The 26,110-nt window shown below is 36.0% G+C and overlaps 1 protein-coding gene across 3 annotated transcripts in view; it reads right to left on the minus strand.

Moving 5' to 3' along the window:
* Nolo (no long nerve cord) overlaps positions 1 to 26,110 on the minus strand; it is a 140,981-nt gene that overhangs the window by 108,500 nt on the left and 6,371 nt on the right. The window lies entirely within an intron of this gene.

Raw genomic sequence — 26,110 nt, forward strand, 5'->3', positions numbered from 1 at the left:
TTTTGAATTTAATTAAATTAATTTTTACGCGTACGTATAAATGTATATTTAATTATTTCTTCTTTCCCCTCTCCATGTACTTTTATCGATATATTTATTAATCCCAACATAAAAAAATAATTTTATACTTAATGAATAGCGAAAGCTCGCAGCTTCAAATGATAAAAGTAAAGCGAATCAATGATTAATTCAATACGACGTAAGTAAACCACGACCATGAATATTCTACGACTATCTCTAGCTTCGTTAAATTCAATCGCCCGAGATTAAACCCGTACCACATCATTGTAATCTGTGTAACTAAGGCACAATAAGCTACGTTAGAATAATCCTAATATACTCGCGTAAGTTTCAAACTAAGGTGATTAATCTACACAGAATAATCTCTCACGTTTATTACATAGTAAATAATAAAGCTTGTAACTAATATTAACATGTTCGCAATAATTCAATAAAATTAATTTGCTAGGAAAGAACTGATAACGCTAACGACCATTTTCGTTCCGTTCAACCTTTACAAGTCAAAAGAAAAATTTCGCGAAAACTGAAACGGAACAGTTGGAAAAAGGAAAGAATTCTTAATCTGCGAGCGGCATATACATGTTTATTCCAAAAATAGCTTTTATTTTTACTCTCAAAAGCAGAAACATGCACAACGGGAGTTGAAAGAAAAGATGTAGCCCATGACACAATATGGTATTCTGGTGTCAAATATATTTGGTCGCATAAAAATCCGCGGTAAATTCTGTAGGAGTATCTACGAAAGAATTTAAGGTGCTCTAGAGACGAGAGACGTATGCAGGGCATCAGGTCGAATAATCCTACTGCAAAAATGTGGAACGTACGACAAAAGGAAAAAAAAGGAAAGCCATTTGGTTAGTGAACATAAACGAGGTCTTATTCATGTTAAAGTAATATTATGCAATAATATTGAAGCACTAGAACAGAGATATAACCATCCTATGCAAATAATCAAAGACTGACTACCAGGCCAATTAACGCGAATGGAAACAGCTACCTCATAGTTATCAGAGCAAACATTATTGCATGAAGAATTAATTGAATTACCTAATACACGTTGAACTATCGGATTTATCGAATGGAAGATATAACATTAATATACTTGGTAATTACGATAATTACGAAGTCTTTAATACACGTTACATCGAATAATTAATAAATCAAATAAAAATATTTTTTAGAATTTATTTCCTACAATAATATGCAGGAAAAAAAATAAAAGCGCTAATTTTAAAAGAGAATATAATTCCCCGATTAATTCTATATGCCCAAACAGTGCATATTCTATAACAAAAAGTGCGTGTCATTGTCTAATGTCCCTTTCATCTGCAGCCAGATCGATGAAAAATCACCGAAGGTTACAGTACCAGCTGTCGCGGTTTTATTTTAGCAACGGGGTTGATCGCGCATACGTGTTTATGCTACACGACCCTACCGTGGCCGTGGAAGGAAACGAGGACGAGTGGACGGTGTGCTTCCGCAAGGGGTTGCGCCTAGATGCTGCAAGGACCAGCTAGGTCCTTGAGAACAGCCGGCGCGTCAGGCGGAAAATATAAATAACGGCCGGATCGGAAAGTCATCCGGTAGAAAGTGGGTCGAGGTGAATAGATGCCGAGAAAAACGAAAATAACCCTTCTGCTTTTCTCAGCGCGTGTTTTTCAACTTCTTACGATAGTTTTTATTACATTATAAATATCCCTTGAGGGTAACAACGGCAAGGTAAGACTCTGCGTCATATGATGAGAGGAGGCCGTGAGTTTTAACAATAACCGATTTTTACTAAGACTTATTTCCAACCGCGGACGGCAGGGCAATCTATTAGTATTTGCATTGTTCTCAATACCACGTTCAGAATATACTATGCTAATTTAATTTATTAATTCTGATAGTATCCGTAATTAACTCATTTTTATATCGGTTCAAAAATATTGTTTCTCCGCGGTCCTTTTTAATTTCTATATTTTCTCATTTCGCTCCGCGTTTCCACATTTAAATGTACGTTCGACGAAACAATTTTTAAAGAGCGCATAATAACCGCGAGCGATCAATTCACATAAAGGGCACGAGCGGCAATGCATTTGTACAAATTGCTCATTTGCCCGCTTCATCTTCTGTTCCGACGAATACGCGCGGCACCAATCCCGAACTTACGTCAGAACGCGTTAGAATTGCGAGCTTAATTATGATATGTACATCTGTAAATGTAAACCACGACGTGGCGCAACGTTGCAGCGCAATCAGCGCTGTGGACGCAATCGATTTTATTTAGCGCCGGATAGCATTAACGCGTAAATATACATACGTGAGAGTCGAATAACCGTGTGTATAAATCTCACGGATGTGTAGCCATGCAACGGACTCGATATCTGTCAATTATCTATGATGAAAAAGTAAACTTGTTACATTCGTCGTGAATGTGATTTCATCAAATTCATCCATAATGCAGACGCGTGTGCATATACTAATACTTTTATATAATAATTATTAACCGTCAGTAACGAATTGTAAGTGATAAATTATAAAAGTGCGTAATATTTGCATCAAAGTTATTTTATGTATTCATCGTGTATTCGATACGATAAATTTCTGACGTAGACAAAAAGTTCGGCATAATAATAGAGTGGCAACAAGTTATTTATTAACTGAATCGTTAAACATGAAAACTGCATTTTATTAACTTTTTTTAAAAATGTTTTCAGCGTTGGCAAAATTAAAAAATTAATGTAACGTATAGAGATGTTTTTTTATGACGGTATATATTAGGTATTTTACACTTAATTGTCATATAGGTAATTTGCAAAATTAATGTTATCGAATAATAATAAATTCTCTTATTTTGCATACGCCGCAAGACACTTTTACCTGGTTTATGCGTATGAGTTTGTTACCTCAGAATTAAATTATAATAGTAAATTACAAGTCACTTTGTCGCGGTGTTCTATTGAATTTTACTATTAATACAGTGCCATAATTGGCCAGCGAATTATAACATTAAATTATGTATCGTATAACCGTAGTATTATATTGAGGTACATTGTTACAATTCAATCTTGCCGCCGCAGTTTCATTATTCAAAATCCTATCATAATTTTCGAAATTGCAGCCACCCTATATCTTATTGCAAACGTAATTGAGAATAGTGATTTTTAAAGTGACACGTTTTTGACGAAATTTTTATACCGATAAAATGTTCATCAGCAATAAACAAAATATTGCTTCTTGAAATAATAATTATAATTACATTTTTATTTACGAATTTACTAATTTTACAACTTTATTTAATAATGACGTTAAAATGGCATAAACTAATGTAATGCGCACGTGGTTGAGTGAAACTACGTAGACAATATAATTATAAAATAATTAGAAACACGATTATTCCCACATCAGCTATCAAAATAACAACGGTACCGCTCGAGGAGCGTGCAAATTGTGAATTATTGAACACGTAAATCGATGAAATACCAGGTCATTTGAATATTAATGTCTCTACCGCAACTACTGTCGTAATAAGTATAATTAAAGCTTTCTCACGTCAAATTTCCCTGCGATTTGACTCTTTCTTTTTGTAGATCACGTGGGATTTAATTAGCGCAGAGCTTCTGTCCGCGTATATGTGAATACCAAGAACACGTCGGTAAAACTCGATCAACAGATTCAAAAGATACGTGCGACGGCAAAAAGCACACATATAAAGAATGACAAACGCAGATAGCGTACGCGTAATTATATCGATCGTTCTATATAAAGTCTGAACTTGAATTACCGCAGAACAGTCCGCTATCGCATTGAATCTTAGTAGGCTTTATCGCAAACACTTGTTAAAATAAGTGTCTCCACGGTTAAGAGCCCTTCCTTTTACCACTTTGTACGCGTGCTCTCTTTACACGACCGCTACGTGAGCTACTACATCGGAATACTTGCTCTGACTTCCAACAAACACGAACATTGTACAAGCTGCATCAGCTTAAGCGTGGCCTTAATTAAACCTCATAAGCTTTAAAGATGAACTTTTAAAAACTCCGATATTCCGTAAAATATATGTATATGTATAATTTTATAGAAGCCATATCAAAAAGTTTATTACTTTTTATAAACCACTAGCGATAAATTATCGACAATGTATTTAAAATACAGAAATGTTTTAATTATTAATAAAATTAATTTAGAAATTTTACATTTCACATTATCTTTTTGTCAAAAATAAGAATTATTAAAAAAAATTTTTTTTTTAATTTTTTAATTATTATACGCTATACATGTAGATGAGAGAAATGGATAAAGAGAGGTAAACGAAAAAGAGAGAGAGAAAGAGAGAGTGAAGTGATTGATTATACACGTGATTGTATATACAGTGATTGATCGTAAGCGCGTTCGTATCTATATTCATGCATGGGCACAGATCAAAGAATATTTCTAGAACAAGACAGATAAAAATTTAATCACACGTGGGTATGATATCCGCTTGACATATCGAATTACACGTGTCAAATACAGAAATATAAAGTAAGAAACTAGCTGAAAATATCAGAGGTGCAATTTAGAATAACATCTGGTCATTCAGATCTGCCTACACAGTGTGGGGACAGAGTAAAAAATAACATAGTACCTTCACCATTAAATGGATGGTTGAAATGCTACGGTTGTAAAAAATTAAATAAATTTTTTTTTTTTAACTACAACAAAGTAAGTAATGCAATGTAATATAAACTTTATGTAATGTTAAAAAAACAATTTCGTTACTAATTCCAGATGGTTATTTTTGTTCTTTCAAAGCAAGATAAATGTTCCGTGTAAAAAGTTATAAATTAATTAAAGGTTAAAAATATCCGGTTAAATTATAATAGACACGACGTACATACTTTACCGAACTCCTACGTGACATACGTTTAAAGAAAGACTCAAAATAAAATTATTATCTTTGCTTTCCTTAATTACTTATGAAATTAAATTATTATAATTGAAAAGTATAACCGTAATATGCATAACGTTAATTTCAATGGCAAAGTATAGAGGTAAAAAGATATCCGTAATTCTAACGAGGTCAAACCCAATTAACGATAAAGCCCGTAGTTAACGAATATCGAAACTGCGGCGAATTAAGGACTGATCCGTGGTGCAATGGTGCAGAAGCTTTATCGTATTTCGGGGGAGGCGGGTAAAAACGGAAATAGCGTCTAGAAATTGAACGCAAATCAAATGGTCGCCGAGACGGCCGAGTTGGGGGTTGTCTCTCCGCAACATAGTGTTATCGGTAAAGTTCTCAACGGCCACCGGAAGTGGGAGCTCTACCGCGGAGTTTCTGGAATTACAACGTATCAGACATTCAAAGTGGTATTAGCGCACCGCCGTAAATCTACAATGGGTTTAAACCCGGCTGAGGAAAAAAAAATTCCAAGCGGGAAATTGTTGATGCACAGTGCCAGATTTCGTTCTCGACGCGACAAACTATAAAACGCCTTTAATAACGGATCAAAATTCTTTATCCGAGTATCGATGAAGTAATAGAAATTTTAGCAGACTGATAATTAAAATTATCCAGCCGTACGTGGAGAATACGACGTAACTTCGTAATAAAGTTTATCTAGTACATCGGCGCATACTTGGAAAATTCCAGTCGCGATATCTGAAGGATATTAAAATCGATCTCGGGTGATAAGTTTTCTCGAGAATGACCCGATTTTCCGCGATATCTATTTAACTTTAATAATTACTTTATGCGATATTTCACAGTAAAGTTAATAAATATATAAGAACGACAGGTGAATAGAATTGGATGATAAATGGGATTGAACTTAAAAGCTCGCGATGCAGGAAAAGTAAATTGATGAGGCATAAGAGTAACTACTTTATAGTAAGACTTAAATATAGTCGATAGAGTGAATTAAAATAGAGATATAGAATAAACGAGAAGGCTTCTAATTTTTCATCAATTGTTTCATACGTATATACATGTATGTATATGTGTTTAAAATCAAATAAAGAAATAACCTCGATATTAATGTGGGTTTTTTTTTCGGCATATATCGTAATAAAATTACAAGTAACGCGACCGTGAAAAAGCCAGTAGAATAAATTTAAAGCCACGGAAAAGTCCCTGTGTCTTTAGGAGCCATTAAAATTCAGCGGCAATCCACGACAGAAAGGGAAAGAAGACTGAAATTCCGGGCGCACTGATTCAACTTCTATCATCGCGTGTACGACGAGAAGCTCGAAAGCGTCTCAGTAATTTTGAATCTGTATGCAGCCGAAGAGAAATCCACGGACCAATAACGCCCGCGCATTATTATGCAGATTACATCGTAACCCGTATTAGTTCGTTATCACACCTACATCTTGAACAGTTCTGCTCGACAGTGATGCTGGCACAGATTATCCGAAAAAAGACCGAGATAAAGATGAAGACACCACCGCAACTGGCTTCCGGCATTTCAATTTAAATTACTTCGTAAAATTAAATAGATAACAGAAACATTTTACTACAAAAAAAAAAAAAAAAGCATTTTAAATAGTTATGATTAACATATGCAATTATATCTGTTCTTGTAAGATATACATATCAAATTAAATATTTTTATACCTATCATCTTTTAACACGATCTTGATTTTAAAATTTCTATTAATAAGTGGTTTTAAATTAGTTTGGCATTTCCGACTGAAAACAATCATGCGCGGTGTGCTTGAACAAGAAGCTTAATCGAGTTCGATGTTTCAAAAAAGGTTGGGTGGTTGAGTTCACCGCGTAATGGATAAAAAAATGGCTCAAGGCTGAAGAACCTTCCCTTCGCAAATTATGGATTATGCGAATTAATTAAGGCCAGGACGTGTTATTGACACGGTCTTTCACGTTTATTTCACGAAGATGGATCTTTAATGTTACGGAAATTTTTCGAAAGGGAAAGGAAACCTACAAAGTTATAAAAAAAGAACCATCGAATATTACCGATAAGAAGTCTAACGTTTTATGTAATATAACTCTATTTTATTACCGTCATCATGAAAGTTTTAAAAAATATAATGACATATAATTTTTAAAGATTAATTTTTTATTATTAAATTATTTCTTTAAAAAAAATTAATAACCAAAAATTAATCTTTAAAAATTGTACACCATTATATTTTCAAAAAATTTCATAATAATAGTAATAAAATAGAGTTATGTTACACAAAATGTCATAAAAGCTTTTAGATTGGGAAAACTTTTTGATTGAAAAAAAATTTTACAGTCAGTTATTATTCCATTTTGACGATTGACAGACTTGCGGATCGGTTATGTCGATATCGGACGCGAAACAAAGCCCAATTTTCATTTCGCTAGTTTTCAAACGTTATCTTGGCAGAATGTAAGTCACGTGCGCGCGTACATTTGGAAATAAAATCGTGAATAAAAGCCACCAATATCCTATACTTGACATTATCGAAACGGTCATCTTCGATGGTGTTATCTGCGCGAACGAGCAGGCTTATAACGAGGGAAGTATTTGACGTATCGATAACGAGAAATAAATCCCGATCGCTTGAATTTTTTGCGTTCAAGTCGGCATTGTACGCAAGATACAAATTTATTTTTAAAATGTAACACAAAATAAAGAAAAAAAAAAAAAAAAGAAAAAATCTATCAATACACTATAATGAGAAAGAAATCCATTAATAAACTCGACATTTAAATCTTTAATAACTCGACGATAAAATCTATTCGCGATTGAATCGAATTTACATTTGCAAATGTGATACACAAAATTATACTGATGTGCTCTATTTGGTCTTAAATAAAGCGTAACATATAAAGACGTATAACGTGTAAATATCATCGTAGATGAGCCTAGAATCAGAAACCGAGGGAGGCAAAGATTAAGATGCATGCGCGAGGATGATTACTTGGCGGTGAACCATATGTGCATAAGGAAATATTTACGGTCGGCTTTGTGCTTCGACGTGACAAATTGCGTCAGATAAATTTCGTTATTCTGTACGTTGTCACGTATACATATATGGATGTGCCTAACTTCCTCGTTAAAACAAAGGTAAATATGTCAAAGATATTTGCAGTCTCGTTAAAAGCTCTGAAGCCTAAGCTAAATAAAAATTATCCCTCCTAATGCTTAATAAAGCGTCGACGATTAGAGTCACGTTGAAATTACAATCCTGAATATTAATAATATACGAGTGCAGCGTATATAAAAATATATTTAAAAGATATAACGGATTAGAAGCAGTCGAAAGACGTGATGTGAATAGCACTGTCGAGCCATTATCGTCTATTTCATTTTGCAATAACTGCCGATTTTCGTAGCACGCCTCGATCGTATCCTACTCGTAGGACGAAGTCGTGCCGTCGCTCTTGGGACTCGTAGATTCGACGACGCTTTGTATTCCACGTACACGCGAGAAAACGCTGTTATGATGGTGGCCCGTCCCCGGAGAATACCCAGGAGGGAAAGTAGGAAAGAAAAGCGGTCGGGTAGATCTACAGGGAGATGAATTAAAGGGTCGCTCTGAGGCACTGCCGCGGGCAGAGACAAAGAAAAAAAAAAAAAAAAGCCACGAGTCTTGCTTCGTTTTTATTAGCGCTTTCTGCCAGAAATAAAAACCGAAGGCACGAGCGACTTACCAATGCCATTAACAAAATGATTAGATCACGCAGAATTCAATTACCTATATCGGAGCGGCGATAAGAGCGACGGCTTAACGGCTGTATTCGCAGCTGCGAAATTGGAAATAATATTTTCACGATTAAAGCCGAGTTGAGATTTTTTTAACTACTTGCGCGATTCTAATAAAGGAATAATTCGGAATAATTTTTACCATTATATTTAAGAAGAAAACGAAACGGTGGTCACGCGGTAAATGTTCCCCCAAATGCCTCTATAATTGTTGTTGTTCTTTAATTGTAATTTTTAACAATGCCAGTGTAATTATTAAATACGATCAAGTTAAGTCTATAGGAGTAGATTACATTCTGTAAACAATATTCTGTGATTGAATACGGTATTCCTGTGATCCTTTGAGTGACCTGAAACGCGGTACGTCCCTTGTGTCTAGTTTCCGCTGGCATCCGGAAGTGATGGACATCTGCCCACCCATCCGTCTTGTTAGATGCCTTCCCGCATCCTATACCTATCTTACCCACCGTCTTCGCGCAATGCAGGGTTATCGAGATAATACAAATTCGATACGGATTTCCGTGACGAGATAAATCGTAAAATAAATTGCCCGCAGCTAATATTTTTTAATTCCTAACAATAATTATTATTTTTGTAAAATATAAAATATCTATATTGTTACATCCACAATTAACGTTGTACGTGACAAATAATTTAATTTATTTTAAGAAGCGATATAAATAAACTTGTTAAATGTATAATTAAAACTTTTCAATCTTTAAAGCACGGCGAGCAAAATTGCCACCGGACTGCAAGCAATTCATTGCCACACAAATGTTCGAAGCCATGTTGCGCGAATGTGACGATCGGATGACTAGGTCTACAAAAGCTCCAGCCGCGGCTTTCAGATCGCGTTGCATAGTTCTGATGTCAATTTAGTCGGTTACAATGACTCAATCGAAACGCAAACAATAACGCGACTCGGTTCGAAACCAAGTCGAATCGGACTACATTTTGCATTGCTATCGCCGTAACTCGCTTTATCGCTATTGCCGCTTTTCTCTCCGCGATGACGTTTGCCGTTAGACTATCGGTTAACTTTTAATTAAAAAAGTTTACCTTTGCAACTCAAATATTTTTCTTTTTCATGTAACGCTGTGTTTTAAGTAATTGTTAAAGAAGTTCTTGAAAACGCAAAAACTACCACGGTAAATTTGCAGTACCGCATCTTGCAGATACGCAAACCTTTGACCGAAACAGCAATCCTATCACCATAAAGATAAATGCGCATGCACTACGTCAGCAATGGTATGAAATCAGGTAGCCCAGGAATTTCTAGTAATATCGAGGCGCTCGCAATCTACCGGCCGGTTATTCACCAATCGATCTTCTTCCCCTAATCGGCGAGTCTTCCTCAAGAACGTTAATTTCGCCGCTTGACACGGATTCCATAACTTCGTATTTAGACAGGTCCGAACTTAACAGCGACCCTTTTTTTTACGCCTTGATTGAATAACTTGTTTACGAAGCACAAATTAGAAGCAACACAGCGAGATCCTTAAAAGACTCCATCAAACTAGTTATGAGATTATCTCTCAGTATAATGATCGTATTTATGATTTACGCGCAAAATATTAAATTAGACGCTGCTAATAAAAGTGAAGCTAATTATATCCGTAGACATTAAGAGCATTATCAGGAAATAAAAGAGAAAGGATACTATAACGTCTATTATTACTATTAAAACGCGAAAAATAGCGTTCAAAAGGAGATAATATGTATAACTAAAGTTCGTAAAAAAAGTTTAACATAATTATGTAATAACCGCTCAACCGGAGTTACCTTTGGTTAACAAAAACAATTATAATAACACATTATAAACATAAAACAATAAAAAAAATTAAATTTGACTCAAACTTTCTAATGTACGAATTTTTGAAATTTACAAAAAAGCTCGGGTCTCACATCAAGGAAATCACTGTTTAAATTTGCTTCCAATCTAACCGTTATCAATCTTGAACTTCATCAACACTTCATCTCCACTCCCTTAATTATTTCAAACTTCCTTAACCGCGTTTGCTTCATTTTTGCGGGTAAGTAATGTGCGCCCGAGAAGATACCTTAGCTGTAAAAAATATCTTCGCCCTCCGCGGCTCGTTTATCACCGGTAACTATCCATTTATCGCGGTGCATTTACTTCAATCACGCGGACACGTAAAGCCATTAGCGCTGAAAAACGAAACCGTGACGCCACCTCTAACCACCTGAAACTTGGCCCCTGCCCGATCGAACGTTTACGAAAGGTCTTTCGAGAGGGAATCATTCCCGCGTAACCGGAATTAAGATGAACCACCCCCAATTAGGCGGTTCCGTATAACCGCGCGACCGCGACCACTATTTTAAGCTCGTTATTTGTTTTTCATCAATTACCGATGGCGCGATTCCGGCGATAATAAAGTGCTTTCTGAGAAGTCTACCTCGTAGTAAATGCAAAATTAAGAGCTGCCCGTTCAACGACGTAATAGATAAACTAACCAGTAATAGTAATCGTTTGCTCGTCTCTTTGACTCTATCTCTCTTTTTTTTTCTTTTTCTCTCCTTCTCCCTTTCTCTTTTCCACCCTTTTCTCTCTGTTCGAATGTATACAATGTAAAACTTGATGAGTTCGGTTGTCTATATATATCCACCGTTATCCATTACCTTAATCGGCAACGATTTACCTCTGAATCTAATAAAAGCAACGCGGAGAGACAGAAACACAAGTATATACGTCTTCCACCTCGATACCACCCCCATCGTTCCTTTCACGCTTCTCCCATCGGGTTTCGCGAAACAATGATCGGGGCTTCCCGTTAACGCGCCGTCGATTTAACCGCTTTATCGCTTTTCTCGACTTTATTGGGTTTGATCCAGCAGGTTTTCTCGACAAAAGCACACAAATTGTGTGCAAGCTTTTTAACCACGCTTTAAAGACGGCGCGGCGAGTGTCCGTTTGAAAGAGGCAAATTTGTATTGTGATATAAAAGCTAGCGCTAGATAGGAATAAGAAAATATTTTCAAGATAAAACGCGCTGTGTGCACTATAAAATATTCTATAATTGTCAATAATAAGCAGATATATTTGACATATTCAGTGGACTTCTCGCCTCTAACAAATTTCGCAATTATTTTTCCACTATTATAATACATTTCTTGAACCCGCGCGGTACGTTATTCTGCTGTATTCTTTCGCGTGCTTTTTTTTTTTAAATGCATCACGGCGGAACATCTGGTCGAAAGCACCCAATCACGGATATCCCAACAGCGAGACGGCGAATGTATTCAGCAACGAACATCGGATTGCGTCTGCAGGGAGCAGAAACGCGGGAGATAATTCGATAATCAAGGTGCAGGTAGCTTCGCGTATATATCGGCGCAAATATACAGCGCTGTCGTGTTTAAGTGAGTTTCAGATGCAGGACGATGGAAGGAATACATTATAGATGGAAAGTATCTGATCCAATTCGCATGAGACACGTGCCAACCTATATCGACAATCTCTTCCTCCACAATTTAGCGACGAAGAACCAATATGACCATTAGCTAGTTTGCATAAAAAAAAACCTTAAGCGTAATAGCAGTAATACGTAAAAAAAAAAAAGATTTCCGATTTATAGATTTTCAACTGCACCCACGTTTACCGAAAATGTGCTCGGTTCGGCTAAAATGTAAGAGGATGTTAAAGTTCTTCCAATTCTAACTAGATTTTGGACTTGTTCCAGGCAAGTTCTTGTTTCCACAAAAAAAAAAAAAAAAAAAAAACGTGCGGGTGTTTTAAGAATTATGCCAAACTCTTTAATTACGTAATGTTAGCATGCATGTATTGATAACAGAAAAGTTAGCTCGTTTCGTTAGATTCTTCGATTTGTTTCGATCTTTTAACAGGTTTAATTTCTCTCGCAAAATAAATCAGCGTTCTTATTGCTACGTAATCATACTCAAGGAAATCAATAGACTTCGACCCACGGATAGAGAAAGAGAAAGAAAGAAGAGCCTCTTAACTGCTGAGAAAACAGTTAACAGACGATATTTCTTAGAGTGAGGTTGCCTCTTCGGATTCGGTCGGCCATCGAAAAGCCTTCAGTGCTCATCCTAATGCCAATCCTTCTGAAGATAAGTAATGAAGGACTTACGTTCCGATTTAATTCTCATTAAAGCCAAACGACAAAGCTTATTTAATCGATTCACTGTGTTCATTCTATGGTTATTTTGCAAAGATTAAAAAAAAAAAAAAAATAGAAGAAAAAAATGCTGTTTTATGAAACGACGTGATCGATGGAAATATTGTTAAAAATTGTCAAAATCCGAAAACTATTATTTTCTACATTTTTTTTTTTTTTTTTCCCTTAACTTTATTTTTACGTCAGTAAGTTCTTAACTGTTGCAGTCCTTAAAACTCGAGGAATTTTGAGATTATTCAAAACTTCCGAAGATTAGGATTAGTCCCCTTGCCTTGAACTTAATATTAGATCGAGTACTTCGCGTATCAAGGCGACAGGCATGCAGATTGGCCACCAGATACGAGCACTCTCACCGGGTTCATCAGAGACGAGACTGCACGCGGAAGATGTAGCGCGACGTTCGAAACTGCCGTTACGTCCCTCCCCCTATTCCCCTCGAAGAAGTTGTAGCGAGAGAGAAACGTGACACGAAGCGGTAAGTGCTTCGTCAACATCCGCAAATTCTGTGCCACACGTACTGTGCGATGCATTCCGAAATTAAGGAGACCCTCTCGTTTCGGAGGGGGAGAGAGAGTATTGAAAGTGCGCACGCGAAATTTACGCGACGGCGGCTCTTTTGATGTCGCGATATGTCTTTCAAAGTGACGCTTCCATCTATCTTAGGTCCTTCGGCGCCCCTTTCATCATCTTCGCATTAAATTACACTGTAGCACATATGGCACGTCAACTATCAATAGCGAAAATCCCGTAATCTCCTCCGTCGAGTCATGGAGATTTTCACGGAGTATTTAAAAGAACGTAATTGCACGGCGTTTAACGTTCGAATTAGCATCCCCGTTGTAATAAGAAATTTTCGCAACAGAACAGACTAAATGTTATGTTTATAAGTAAAGGCTGATTCATCGGTAAAAGTACTTTAACTGTGTAATAATGAATAATTCATTTGTAAAGAGTACTATCAGAATAAATATTTCCTTAGGTATTGAGAAAATTATGTTAAAATGTTCCCGACAGATGAAGTATACTTTCTGAAATCGACAGCTTGAGTAAGAGTATAAATAAAAAAATTTAGAATATTAGTATATGTATAATTTTCAGTACTACGCGGATATTTTATAATAAAAGAATCGGACAATAGGAAAAATATTTCAAAATGTTACATTTCTCCGTTAATAACATATGAAGGTATGCATCTATCAATAAATAAATTTATGCTCATAAATCTTCATCGATCATAAAATAAATCCGATTAAAATACAATCGTTAATATTCATTGCTGGAAATAATAACCATACATGTCGATTCGATGCAACTCACAATGGTGAAGTAAATGAAATTGATAAAATGTAGGTCAGAGGGCATCATATATTATAGAAAGACAGTTTTTGCCTTTGGTACCGCGTATAGAATATACAACAACGTCAAAATAGTTCAACAAAATCAATTAAAACTTTTATTTCCAGGCAATACGTCTCGATGTGAATAGTACGTCTTTTAAAATGTACCTAAATTTTGTTAAATAACTTTCTCAACTCTACTATTCCGCATTATTAATTTCGCATTGCAAACTGCGGACGGCCTGGATGTTCTAAAAAAAAAAAAAGCTCGCGCCAATGTGTTGCGTTAACATCGTTTCCTCGCGTTTTCGAATAACGAATGGAGCAAACGCAGCAATCTGATGAAACGAATGGAACGCATGCGGCAGCCGAAAGATGAATACGCAATGTCTCCTGACATTTCAATTCAACTACCATTCGCGATGGGAAAAAAGACGGAAACAACGTTAACTATAGATTTTTACTATTTTGATAATTCGTCATATTTTAATTTAAACAAAATGTGTAACATATGCTACGATAAATATAAATAATTTCTACTGTGAGATCTCTCAGCATGTAAAACAAATTAAAAATTTTAATTATAAAAACTACAGCATTTAAAAGTTACTATACGTATAATCAACTTGGCGTCTATCAAAAAAAAAAGATCGACTGTCAATTAAGCTAAAAGAATTATCATTTGACGTGACGTATGTACGACAATGGAAAATATTCCCGTGTGCGTTTAAATTATATATTTATTTTAGACAGTATGCATATTTGTATTCCATTCATTTTAAAGTACGGATACGGTACGTGGTTGGGTCACGAGACAATTTCTCGCAAATTATATTTAGCGCTTCTCACCCCTAGTTTAAACTACTCGGTAGAATTACGTGCGTGCATTAAAGTGAATTTCCGGTCGCGGACGTTGCCTCTACGTGCGATCGAATTTGCAGCAAAATTAGATTTCTCACGGCGATAAAAAATATGATGTCTGCTAGCTTGGGAAGAGAACGGGAAACCCGGAGCCCGGTGTCGAGTAAAGTCCTCGCGCGTACGACCGTATACGGTAGATCGAATTTTCTGGAGGAAAAAATTGGGCTCGCATTCGCGCACGTCCTATCCTATTTTTCCAACCCTTTAAGCAGATCGTGCACTGAAAAATTTTGTCCCTTTTCCCTGCCTCAAAATGATAAAAATGAATAATGCCTAACCACATAACAGCTAATCGCTGTTAAAAGTGTAGTCAAACGTTAATTGAAGTATTTATACAGACAAGCTAGACGCGTTTTAAAGAGTGAAATACACGAAGTACTTGAAAAATCTTAATTAATCAATAATTTTAAATAGGTATTTCTTATCATATTAATATCATTATTGGAAAATTATTTGTAGTAACTAAGAGCTAATTATATTAGATCGCATCTTTTTTAATTTAACTAAAAATAATAAATTTATCTTTAGAGAACGGTAGAAAATTTTTATAATAAAAAGTTCATTCAACATCCATCTTAGTCGCTGCAATGCATCACGTAATTATTGTATAATTCCAAATAATCTTGTTATGAAAGGAGTGTAATCTAATAATAGAAATAAAATTGTGTTATATCAAACAAATGTACCTTAAGTACAAGAAATTTGTAATATAAACCGAGGTACGTGGTCCCACCCTAGAAACGTTATTTTGCCCTGGCGATAAGCACAATATAAGAAACGTGGCATAAAAAAAAAAAAAAAAAAGAAAGAAGAGAGAAGAAAAAAAAAAGAGGGACGAGGTAAGAAATTATATGACGTAAGGCGCTCCGTAAAGAAATCCGTCGAAAAACTTCCATTGTTAGAAACCGTCCTCGACACGGTGGAAAAAGCGGCATTACGGTAGCTCGGTACCTCCAGTCTCACCTGATAGAAGACCACCCGACACTCATACGACGTCGAAGGGCGTCGCGGCGGTAAATCTCGTACCGAAAAGTCCCTGTCCCTGGGAAAGCCGCGGCCGGCTTCGTGCCGCGTCGACAAAACTTTCGCCGCGGCGCGCCGCCGGCGGCACGTTTCGCCGCATTTATCTAGATGTATCTTCCAGTTCGGCGCAAGCCAGAAATATGGGAGTGAGAATTGAGTTTGGTGTGTGGGTGCCTATACGGCCGCGCTCTCCGCCTGCCATCCCTCGTTGGCGCCCCCGTAGCGCATTTAACAGCCTCTCTTCCCCCGATCCTTCACGGTTCGGCGATAACACTTACGCAATTCCTGCTGTCGCGGCGTGCAATCCCGCGCGTCAATCAACGGCCCCGAAACGTGTTAATTTCCGCGAGTACCTGCCGCGATATATCCGTAGGCCGTAAATTCAACTACCTCCCTTTGCGCACCCATCGGTCGTTACCAATTTGTTTTAAAGATAGTCTTTTTTTATTAAAAAAAAAATATATATATATATATATCTATACATATATGTAAAATGTATTATTCTTCGTCGTATAAATTTGTATTAGGGAGTGATGTTAAAGCAACTTCTTTTTAGCGAAAATCGGAAAAATCAACGGTGCGATATACTAGAAAGAAAAGGAAGAAAAATCGATATTCTACGGTTTATTTGAATTCCGCGGTCTACCGCACGCCCCAGCGTAGAACCAGAATTTGCAAATACGATCAGAATGCGAACGAGCAACCGAAGGCGAAAAAGTGCTGGTGAAAAGAGACCGAATGCGATTGTTTGGCGAGAAGCTATTTTCAACAAAACAAAACTGAACCGTTAGCTATAAAATCGCTTATAACAATCACCGTGTGCCTGTAATTATTTTAGCTTTCTGCGTTTTAATTTTTTATAACGCGACGAATAATAAAAGAGTCTCGCCGATTTATCGCGAGAAAGAAACGTGCTCGAAAGAGAAAAGGCAAAAGTATCGATCAGTCCAAGACGCAGTGAGTATCTACGCTCTATTGAATGAATCAACATTCGTTTCCGCGTCTGCTCGAGCAAATACATGTTGCAAGTGTACGGTTACGCGAATAAATGTGAAGCGAAATCACTGCGTTTTAGTTCAAATTTGCGTAGGTAATGTCGTCACTTGGCGAATGTTTTGTCTGTCGGCAGCTGCACTAATGTAACACGTTACATACACGATTGTTAGATCTTTGATTGTGTCTACCTTTTATTCACGATAATAATATATAAAAATATAACTATAGAATTAAAAAAAATATATATTTTTTTTTTTATCAAAGAAGAAATTATGCCTGCAACTTCCTGTTTTTATAATATCCATTTTTGCTTTATTTGAAAATAAAGTTCAGATATTCTGCGATATCGATTCATTGAAATTCATCGCGATTTAAATAAAGTCTGTAAAGTAGAATTGCACGAACTAGACGATTTATTCTAACGAGCAAAAAGGCATTAAAATGACATCAGTCCAGTCTGCGTCCCAGTTGCCGTAGCTACGTCAATCAACGAACGAAATTGCATTTGCATCTCCCCACCATAATCTAGCTCTAGACAAATTTATGGGTTAAGCTAACTTATCGGATGAGGCAATCCGCAATTACGTTTCAAACACAGCAAACAAGCATAGCTAAGAGAGCCAGCATCGTTATTTTAGTTGTCTTTGCCTAGAAAAATTAGAAATGGTTGAAGACGTCACTCGTATTAAGCAAGCAAAATATCGACGTAAAAAAAAAAAAAATTAATGACGCAATATCTTTTAATACGTACACACCTAAAAATTGTAGCTCGCGGCTTAATTGACACGACACAAATTATTGTCATGTTACAGAAAAACAGAGTGTCAGAAAATAAAAATCAATCCCGAATTAGATTGCCCGAATTAGTTTATGCGCTTTTGTCAGTCGTTGAAGTAAAAAATAAAAACGTAAATACAGCAGCTGGCAGCGATAAAAACTTTGATCTTATCGATTTAACTGTCTGCATGAATTTATATTAATTTTCATTCAACGATCTATATAAATCTACATGTTTTCTGTCAAATAAACGTGAAAAGGGATTCTTTTTTTTTTTATAAATAATATTTAAATATCTTACATTGCAATGTAACTGTCATGTCTTCATGACAAATATGACGTTTATGCGCTGTGACATTTATTTACCGCAGTACTTAAAAAAAAATGTAGATATAATAACGCAAACATGTGACTAAAAAAGTACCACAGATTTTTAAAGTTTAGCAAACAAGTTTCGCGGCAATAATTGTGCGTCTGAAAATCCCAAAGAGAATAACCAAATTTCTATATACGGTTCGTAATGCGTTTCAACTTGCCCCGTATGATTTAACAAGTCGTCCAAGGAGGAATTTGAGGAAGTGTCGTTACTAAGCATATAAAATTTAATTTGCGCACGTTTGCGCGAACGTGGATATCTCTCTTCCGATGAGAAACGTGCTCGAGAAAACATGTTCGTACGTATTCCGGTTGTGCCGAGTAAATATCAATAATTTAAGAGAACCGCAGCAGTTAATGTACCATTAAAGACGCTTACAGAGGCGCGCGCGCCGCGCCTACATGCAGAAGAAGAACCTCGCGCGTAATTCAAGACGTTGCAAGCCTGGTTTGCGTAATACCGCGCGCAAAATTCGCGAAGGATGGAACACAACGAAACTTTGCGATCCGTTTATAATCCCCGGCGGAGAGAGGGAAAGAGCATTCGTGGGCTTATAGCGGCTGATCAATAAATCCTGCTCTCTCGTCGGGCTAACATCTCGCCAGACTCGCGGCCGATCTTAAAACGTTATTAGCATTCGTGCATATTATAACGAACCGGAGAATTTTTTAATTTAATCGACTATCGATAATTCAAATTTTTTTATACATTAGTAGATGGTTAGATGTCTAAAATTTGTTTATAAAAAAATTGGCGCAGGTGCGCTGAAGCATTCACTTTCAACCGGACCCGCACGCGCAATTCATGTTACACAATGATCAAAGAAGCAGGCATATGACAAAAAGAGAAACGATGAAATATGAGAAGCGTCTCGCCCAATCCCATATATCGCATTTCTATTAAGAATACTGCCGTAACCGGCAATGAATATCAACGCTGGTCGTGGACGATCTATCGATCATGGGGGTATAATAAATTTCGTCTCAAGTCTTTCGTAATTAAATGCAATATACCTAAAGTGCGAGGTAATTTTTTTTCGCGATATGTTAATGGAATTAATAGAAAGATAAGCACGTAATAAAACTTGCACATATTCTTTAGTTTTCAGTGTATAGTGTAATAACACCGTGACTTCGAATTTTATGTTCAAAGATTCATTAAAATGTTTATCGTCATCACGATTATTTTTTAATTATATAATAACTTATTACAGTAATATTCAGTGCTATTTTATAAATTAATACATACTCATCATTTTGCGTTCGTACGTTTGCACATTTAAATTTGTCAAATTTCCTAATTAATAAAATCTATTTACCGAAATTATTAGCAATCATACGATCCAAACGCTAATTTCGTTTCATATCGCCAAATCGGTTTGAATTCCATGTTCGTTGAAAGTCTTTGTGCATACACGATTTTAATTGCTTCACGTGCCCTTACGATCGTTCGATACGATTGTAATTGGGAATTCGTGTTTTTTTTTTTTTATCATAAAAATTTATTTCATTAAATAATTATATCGATAGTCAATTTTTAAATGTCATTACTTTTTTCGCCAATTACTGCCATAAGCTCTCTATTGTCCCAGCTTCTTAAAATTTCTCGAAATATTTAATTCATAATGACATTAAGATATGTAATGAATAATAGATATCTAAATGATAAATTATGCGAAAAGGGAGTAAAAGAACAGCGGAAATTATACGATTAATTCCCATGTTTTATGTTACATAAAATCGTGATGCGAAGCGATTAACGTTGAAAGGAATTTTAATAAATAAAAATTAAAACGCGTATACAAAACGTAAAAAAAGTTTTAGGTTCTACCGAACTACTTCATGCGCAACGGGAAAAACCGGAAACGATCTTCCACGGAAAAATAACTAAGGTGCTTCGTGCAAGGAGGATGCGACCGTGTGCCCCATCAAAAAACTTGCGCAAAGTGGCGCGGCGAGTTTTCGCGTCGAAGAAAAAACTTCCGCGAGCTCGCTTCCGTCGATTTGTCAAACGTACCGAAACGTATCCGATTCCGCGTTCCATTCGAGCTATCACGAGCTGTCGCTCGCGCGTGAGAAATTGAATCGACGACCTAGGTCTTGAGGAGCGATTTTCTTAAAGACGATCTAGAATTGAAAACACAGATGCAAGAAGAAGCTATGCACACGTCTTTCGGACAAATAAAGTTGCAAGTATACACATTTAATTAGAAATAAAATTAAATGTTTCCAGAACTGAAACTCTCGCGTCGTTGTTCGAACAGTCGTACATATAGAACGTAACAAAATTGAACCAAAATTATTTATTGAATTTTAGGAATTTATTGTTATTTGTGACGCTTATATCTTAAAATTAAGTCACGTAAAGTTGTCACTATCCTAACACGTCTTTTTTTTTTAATGATTCATGGCGCAAAACCGAGCATCTGTTCGATAAAATCGAATATTTGCTGTTATTAATCGACATTACTTTTCGAGGAAACTACTTCACTCATCTATCCATGCGCTGAAAATAAATTTGACGACCAAACTTAAACCAGAACTCGCCTCACATCAAGCTAAAAGTCATTCGTTGAAGTTCGCGTCAATTTGTCAAACGTACCGAGACGTGTCCGGATTTCGTGTTCCGTACGAACTAACTTGAACAATGTACGAGTGAACTCTATATTTATAGTGCCTTCAATATCTCTTGAAATCATTTTGCACGTTGATACAAATTACCTCTACATTACCGGACGTGGCTACAATAACAATTCTATTCGCGTTTCTTATTAATTAAAATTTTAAAATATTATAATTATGAGATTAATTGATACTTGACGGAATTTTACTACTGACATAAACCACATTTAGATATCATCATTCAACTGCAAATACTCCTACAAAATCTTTCTGAATACTCAACGATATCGTGGATATGTAGAAACAAGTTTATACTGCTTTTAGCGACCTACACGCCATATCTCTTTCCATATACGTACACGTGATTTTATTTAACTGAAAAGGTACAAGCTGTCGGGCGATCGCTTTGAAAAAAATATCAGAAAAATTTGTGCAAAATGAAAATTATATCGGCAAGATTTGGCATTGCAAAAACGTAATGGAAAATAAGGAATATTTTCGACACTCGCGTGGAGATTGGCCCGATCAAGCGATCGAAGCCAATCTCGCTCCTTCGCCAAGCTGTTTCACGTTGCGGTACATAGAATTGGTCATTTCTATTTCAAGAGATAAAAACGCGATATTGCCACGGAGTCCAAAGTGGAAATTTCTTCCTACTTGGTGCTCTCGTCACGCGGTAAGAAAATCGACACACCGCCGCGGATGTCTCTTAACGCGGTTTTAGGTCAATATCGGCGAAACGATTATTTGTTTATCGCTTCTAGGTCACGTTATCTAATTTTATATTAAAAAAAAAAAAAAAGTATAAGCGAATCCGAGTCAACTTTAACGGCCGTAATAAAAGTAAGCGTTATAACTTGGAAAGAACAGAAATCGTTAAGCTACTCGGACTTAAATCTAAATTACTGGTGCGAAGGACTTTTAAACGATCGAATAACGCGAAGATTACAATGTTACAGAGGCAGATGGAATAACTCAACGTCGAATTTCGCTCGCTGTCTACGGGTGGATTATGCAAATCGACCTTTCGTCGCGTTAAATCGCGAGATTACCCGAAGGATTTTAATCGTGATAATTAATCGCTCGCTCTTTCTAATTACTTTTTACCACTGTCTTCCGCGAAATAAACTTGAATTCTTTGCTACTCAATGCCGAGGAGTCCCGGAATATTGGGAATCTCTTCTACGGTTTATACGTAATAGTATATCTTATACATTAAATAGTGTTTCAGAATATATCTCAAATGGTCTTTGCAAGCTTCATTGATTTTTCCATTCATGTACCTGATTACACGGTGCATGAACGGAAATATAGCAAGGACATCAAGTGCGTTGATGGGTTATAAAATTTTTATAGAAAATTTCTGATTGAACCTTCGTTTTATGACATATTAATGCTTCTTTACACAACCTGATCCAATATTTTATTCCCGCAGATGCATTTTTATGGTGCCTTTTCGCATTATTTCAAGAAAAACGTTTTCTTTTCAAAGCGCGTTCAGCTTCCTCAGCTTTTCAATGATATTACTTAACTGCGAGTTGAAAATAGTTTCATATTTCCGATCGTGCAAACGCACAACAGTGTCCATAGTATGGAGAGAACTCTATAGCGCAACTTCCACGATTTTCTGATACGCGCGAAAATATACATTTAATATGCGAACGGATATTATAAAGTTAATTAAAAGATAAATTAAGTTCATTTTTTTATTGCATTATTAATAAACCCAAACAAATTGCACCGTCGAGTGTAATTCAAAATTGAAGCATGTATAGAATAGATATTATGCTACAGTATCTTGGCTTGTAATGCTCTTTATGCTATGTAATTCTAAAGATAATCCTCGAAATTAATTCACGGAGGACCGAATCTAACAGAGATGAAAGCTCTCGCGTTGCATAACGTGTCGTGTAATAATGACCACTGTTTGCACGAAATACTTGAAATGTAATAATTATAAACCAAAAAAAATGTATACCAATTTTAAATATACGTTTTAATCAATATATAATAAAAAATGTTTTAAAACATGATATCTGTATCTACATGCGCACGTGATGATAATTTATACATTTCAAATTCGAATATTATACCTATCTCTTCATTTTTCGTCGTCTAATTGCAGGTTTCGATCGGGAGAGTTTTATTCGCGTATTAATATATTCCTGTTTTTGTACCCTTTTACATTGCAGGAAAAACATCATTAATAATTAAGTAAATAAAACGTGCGAGAGCATGTGCACATGTCGATTCGCGGGCACGAATGATATTTATAGCCCCCGGCGAGGACAGGGACGAAAAAGAAAATTGTGCCGCCTAAGTAGAGAAAACAGCGTGCGCGTAGGCACGTCAATGGTCCGCGTGTTTCCCACATAATTGCGTACGCGATGTCGCATTTTAGTATTTTAGCGCACGGGCATGCTGCACCTGCATACATACGCACACATTCGTCCCCCGCGATACGAAAGAGACGTGACTGCGCGATCACGCGATGCGCTTTGCGCGGTGTTTCGTTTCTTCGCCAGGCTCATGGACCAGGTACGCGAACTAATTGCGACCCGGGTCGTCGCACTCTCCCGTGGCGAGCGTTAATGACGGCACGTTGAATGTCGCCCTTCCCTTCGATATATGTGTCACGAAACACAGTCGTCGACTACTCCAGAGAAATGACTTTCCGATTCAATATGAGCGCGTAACAAGCGAAACGACGTTTCTTTTAACTCGCCAAGGAAATAACCATATCGATCAACCGCTCGAAAGCGACATAAACGATAGAACAATAATCAAACCTGCAATTTTATTTATTAATTCTTTTTTTTTTTTTTTTTTTTTTTAGCAACAAAAAGCATTTCAAAAGCAACAAATGCATTTCAAAATAACTTCTTACGTTATACGTTTCGATCATTAACGTTATTGATGCGAGTTAATGCATCTTGCAAAAGCAATTCTGTTTAAATGCGAATGGGATAACACTCTGCGAAGTAGTTTCTACACACATATTGTTCTATCACTAATGTCGATACTCTGAAGGATTTTTGAAATTAACTCGCGTAACGAAAGCCGATTTTAACGGTTTCCGTTAATTTCCAAGTCATCGAAAAGGTTCCGTGAACGTACACGTGTATCGTTTTACGAGAAACTATTTAACTTCTATTTCGCGCTGAGATTCACTATCGATCTGTTTTATTTTATCTGTCAATTTGATACAGATTCCTTCCATAGTATTTATTGAAAGAATGTCATGTTCTCATTATGCAAATCCGCTAATCTTATCACATTAAATATGCATGATGTTTTCCAAATACGAAATTTGCATCTTAAAGAATGTTAAAAATAATTTTTTAAACATAAAATTTGTATCGAAAAATATACACCTGTTAACAGTATTTTCTTTAATTTTAAATATCTTACAAAGTTCAGTTCAGATATTTTTATCCCAGATGTGATAATTTTTATATTAGTACTATTTGTAGCATGTGAAAATAATTTCGCGTGTGTTTTAAATATTAAGCTACGTAATCCGAAGTATAATTTCACGAAACAACGTAAATTTCTTTCGTATGAAAAACAGCGTATCTTAAAAACCGATATCCGGAATAAAAAAAAAAATTACCATATCATTCCTTGAAGCATTCCGTTTCTATCGAGAATTGCTCATCGGCTCGGCGAAAAATCGTTTCTCCTCATGACGCGTGACGCGAACGTAATCGATATCTAATCTCGTCATTCTCGTTACCAGCCGCGTGAGATGGAATTCTCAATTCCGATCATTCCAAAATCGATCATCCACAAGCGAATACAGCGAAAAGATTTGTAGACGTACGATATATTTTTACTTAAAAAAATGTTGTTAATTATTTGGAATTCGTTAAAGATTTATTCGTTAGGTAACCTATTTCTAATTTATTGGTTTTTAAAGATATTTAAACGTACAAGGTGCTTTTTAAGATACTAGATTTAAATAAATTAATGTTGAGATTTGAACCCGGATCCACCCCGCGCTCTTCCGCAGATTTCACTCTTTTTTTCTTTTCTTACAAGTAACATAGGATACCGTCGATAAATTCATCATGAAATTCCTCGTAATTAGAGGTGCAAGACTGAAGTGAAATGCTTGAAACGAATAACGCGACCGAACGAGCACCAATCGTGTCGTATTAGAAGAAGCTTGTAAGAGGGAATACGTCTCTCGTTTCCAATCGATACCTCATCGACATTTAAGCGAGTAATTGCTTTTCTGGCACGCTCACTACATCGTTATCAAACAGATATCTCAGTTTTCTGAATACTAAGAGGTTTACTAAGAGGAATATCAGACGTAAATGGCAAGCTATACATATAATTTTCTATATACCTACATGTACATAACGTACATAGGAAGATCGGTTCTATTAATTTTATAAATTTAATAAGCAAACTAGAAAACGATATATGCAAGTATATAATTTACCATACATCAATTTGAAGTTATTTTAAGATAAGTCAATTTCAAATATAAAGTCAAAATAAAATTTTAAGTTCACTAAACTTCTAATTTTTATAATATTTATGTAATAGTATATTCTTACGCTATTTCTCTCTTTCTTACGATCTTAGTACTTATAACATTATAACAGAAATTAAAAAAACTGCTATTTAATTTTTAATATACAAAAATCGATATGTGCTGTTCATTAAAATCAGAGTTATTAGCTATTTCATTACCACCGAAATGAAAAATAACTTCGAAGAGAGCATTTTTCTACTTTGACGTATTTTTCCGTCCAAATGTTTGATACCACTACCAGTACAACGTATTTTAAAAATTAGAGAAAGCTGGTGTTTTTTTTTTTCTTTTCCACATTTTTCTATTTAAGATATGCCGTTTCGAAAACACATTTGGAAAGTAAAATAATCGGCGCGACGCGGTATCTATGCCTTAGAATTTCCCGATATATGCCAGGTGCCAAATTATCGCCGACACAGAAAGCCTGTGGAATTGGAAATAGAGCACCGAGAATCCCGATGGTATCGGTCCATTACCGCCTCAGGATGATGAAAGGCGCCTGGCACAACTATTATCCCGACTAGCAACTGAACGTATGCGGTCCAGCAGTCTTCAATTTCTCAAACGTCTTACCCATATCGATTGGTTCGAGAGAAATTCGTAAAACAAGGTAACTCCTAGCAATGCTACTACCGTCATCAACGTACCTCTATAATTTGTCGCTTCAAT

The sequence above is a fragment of the Cardiocondyla obscurior genome, linkage group LG25 (genome assembly GCF_019399895.1).
Source record: "Cardiocondyla obscurior isolate alpha-2009 linkage group LG25, Cobs3.1, whole genome shotgun sequence".
NCBI classification, from domain to species: Eukaryota; Metazoa; Arthropoda; class Insecta; order Hymenoptera; family Formicidae; genus Cardiocondyla; species Cardiocondyla obscurior.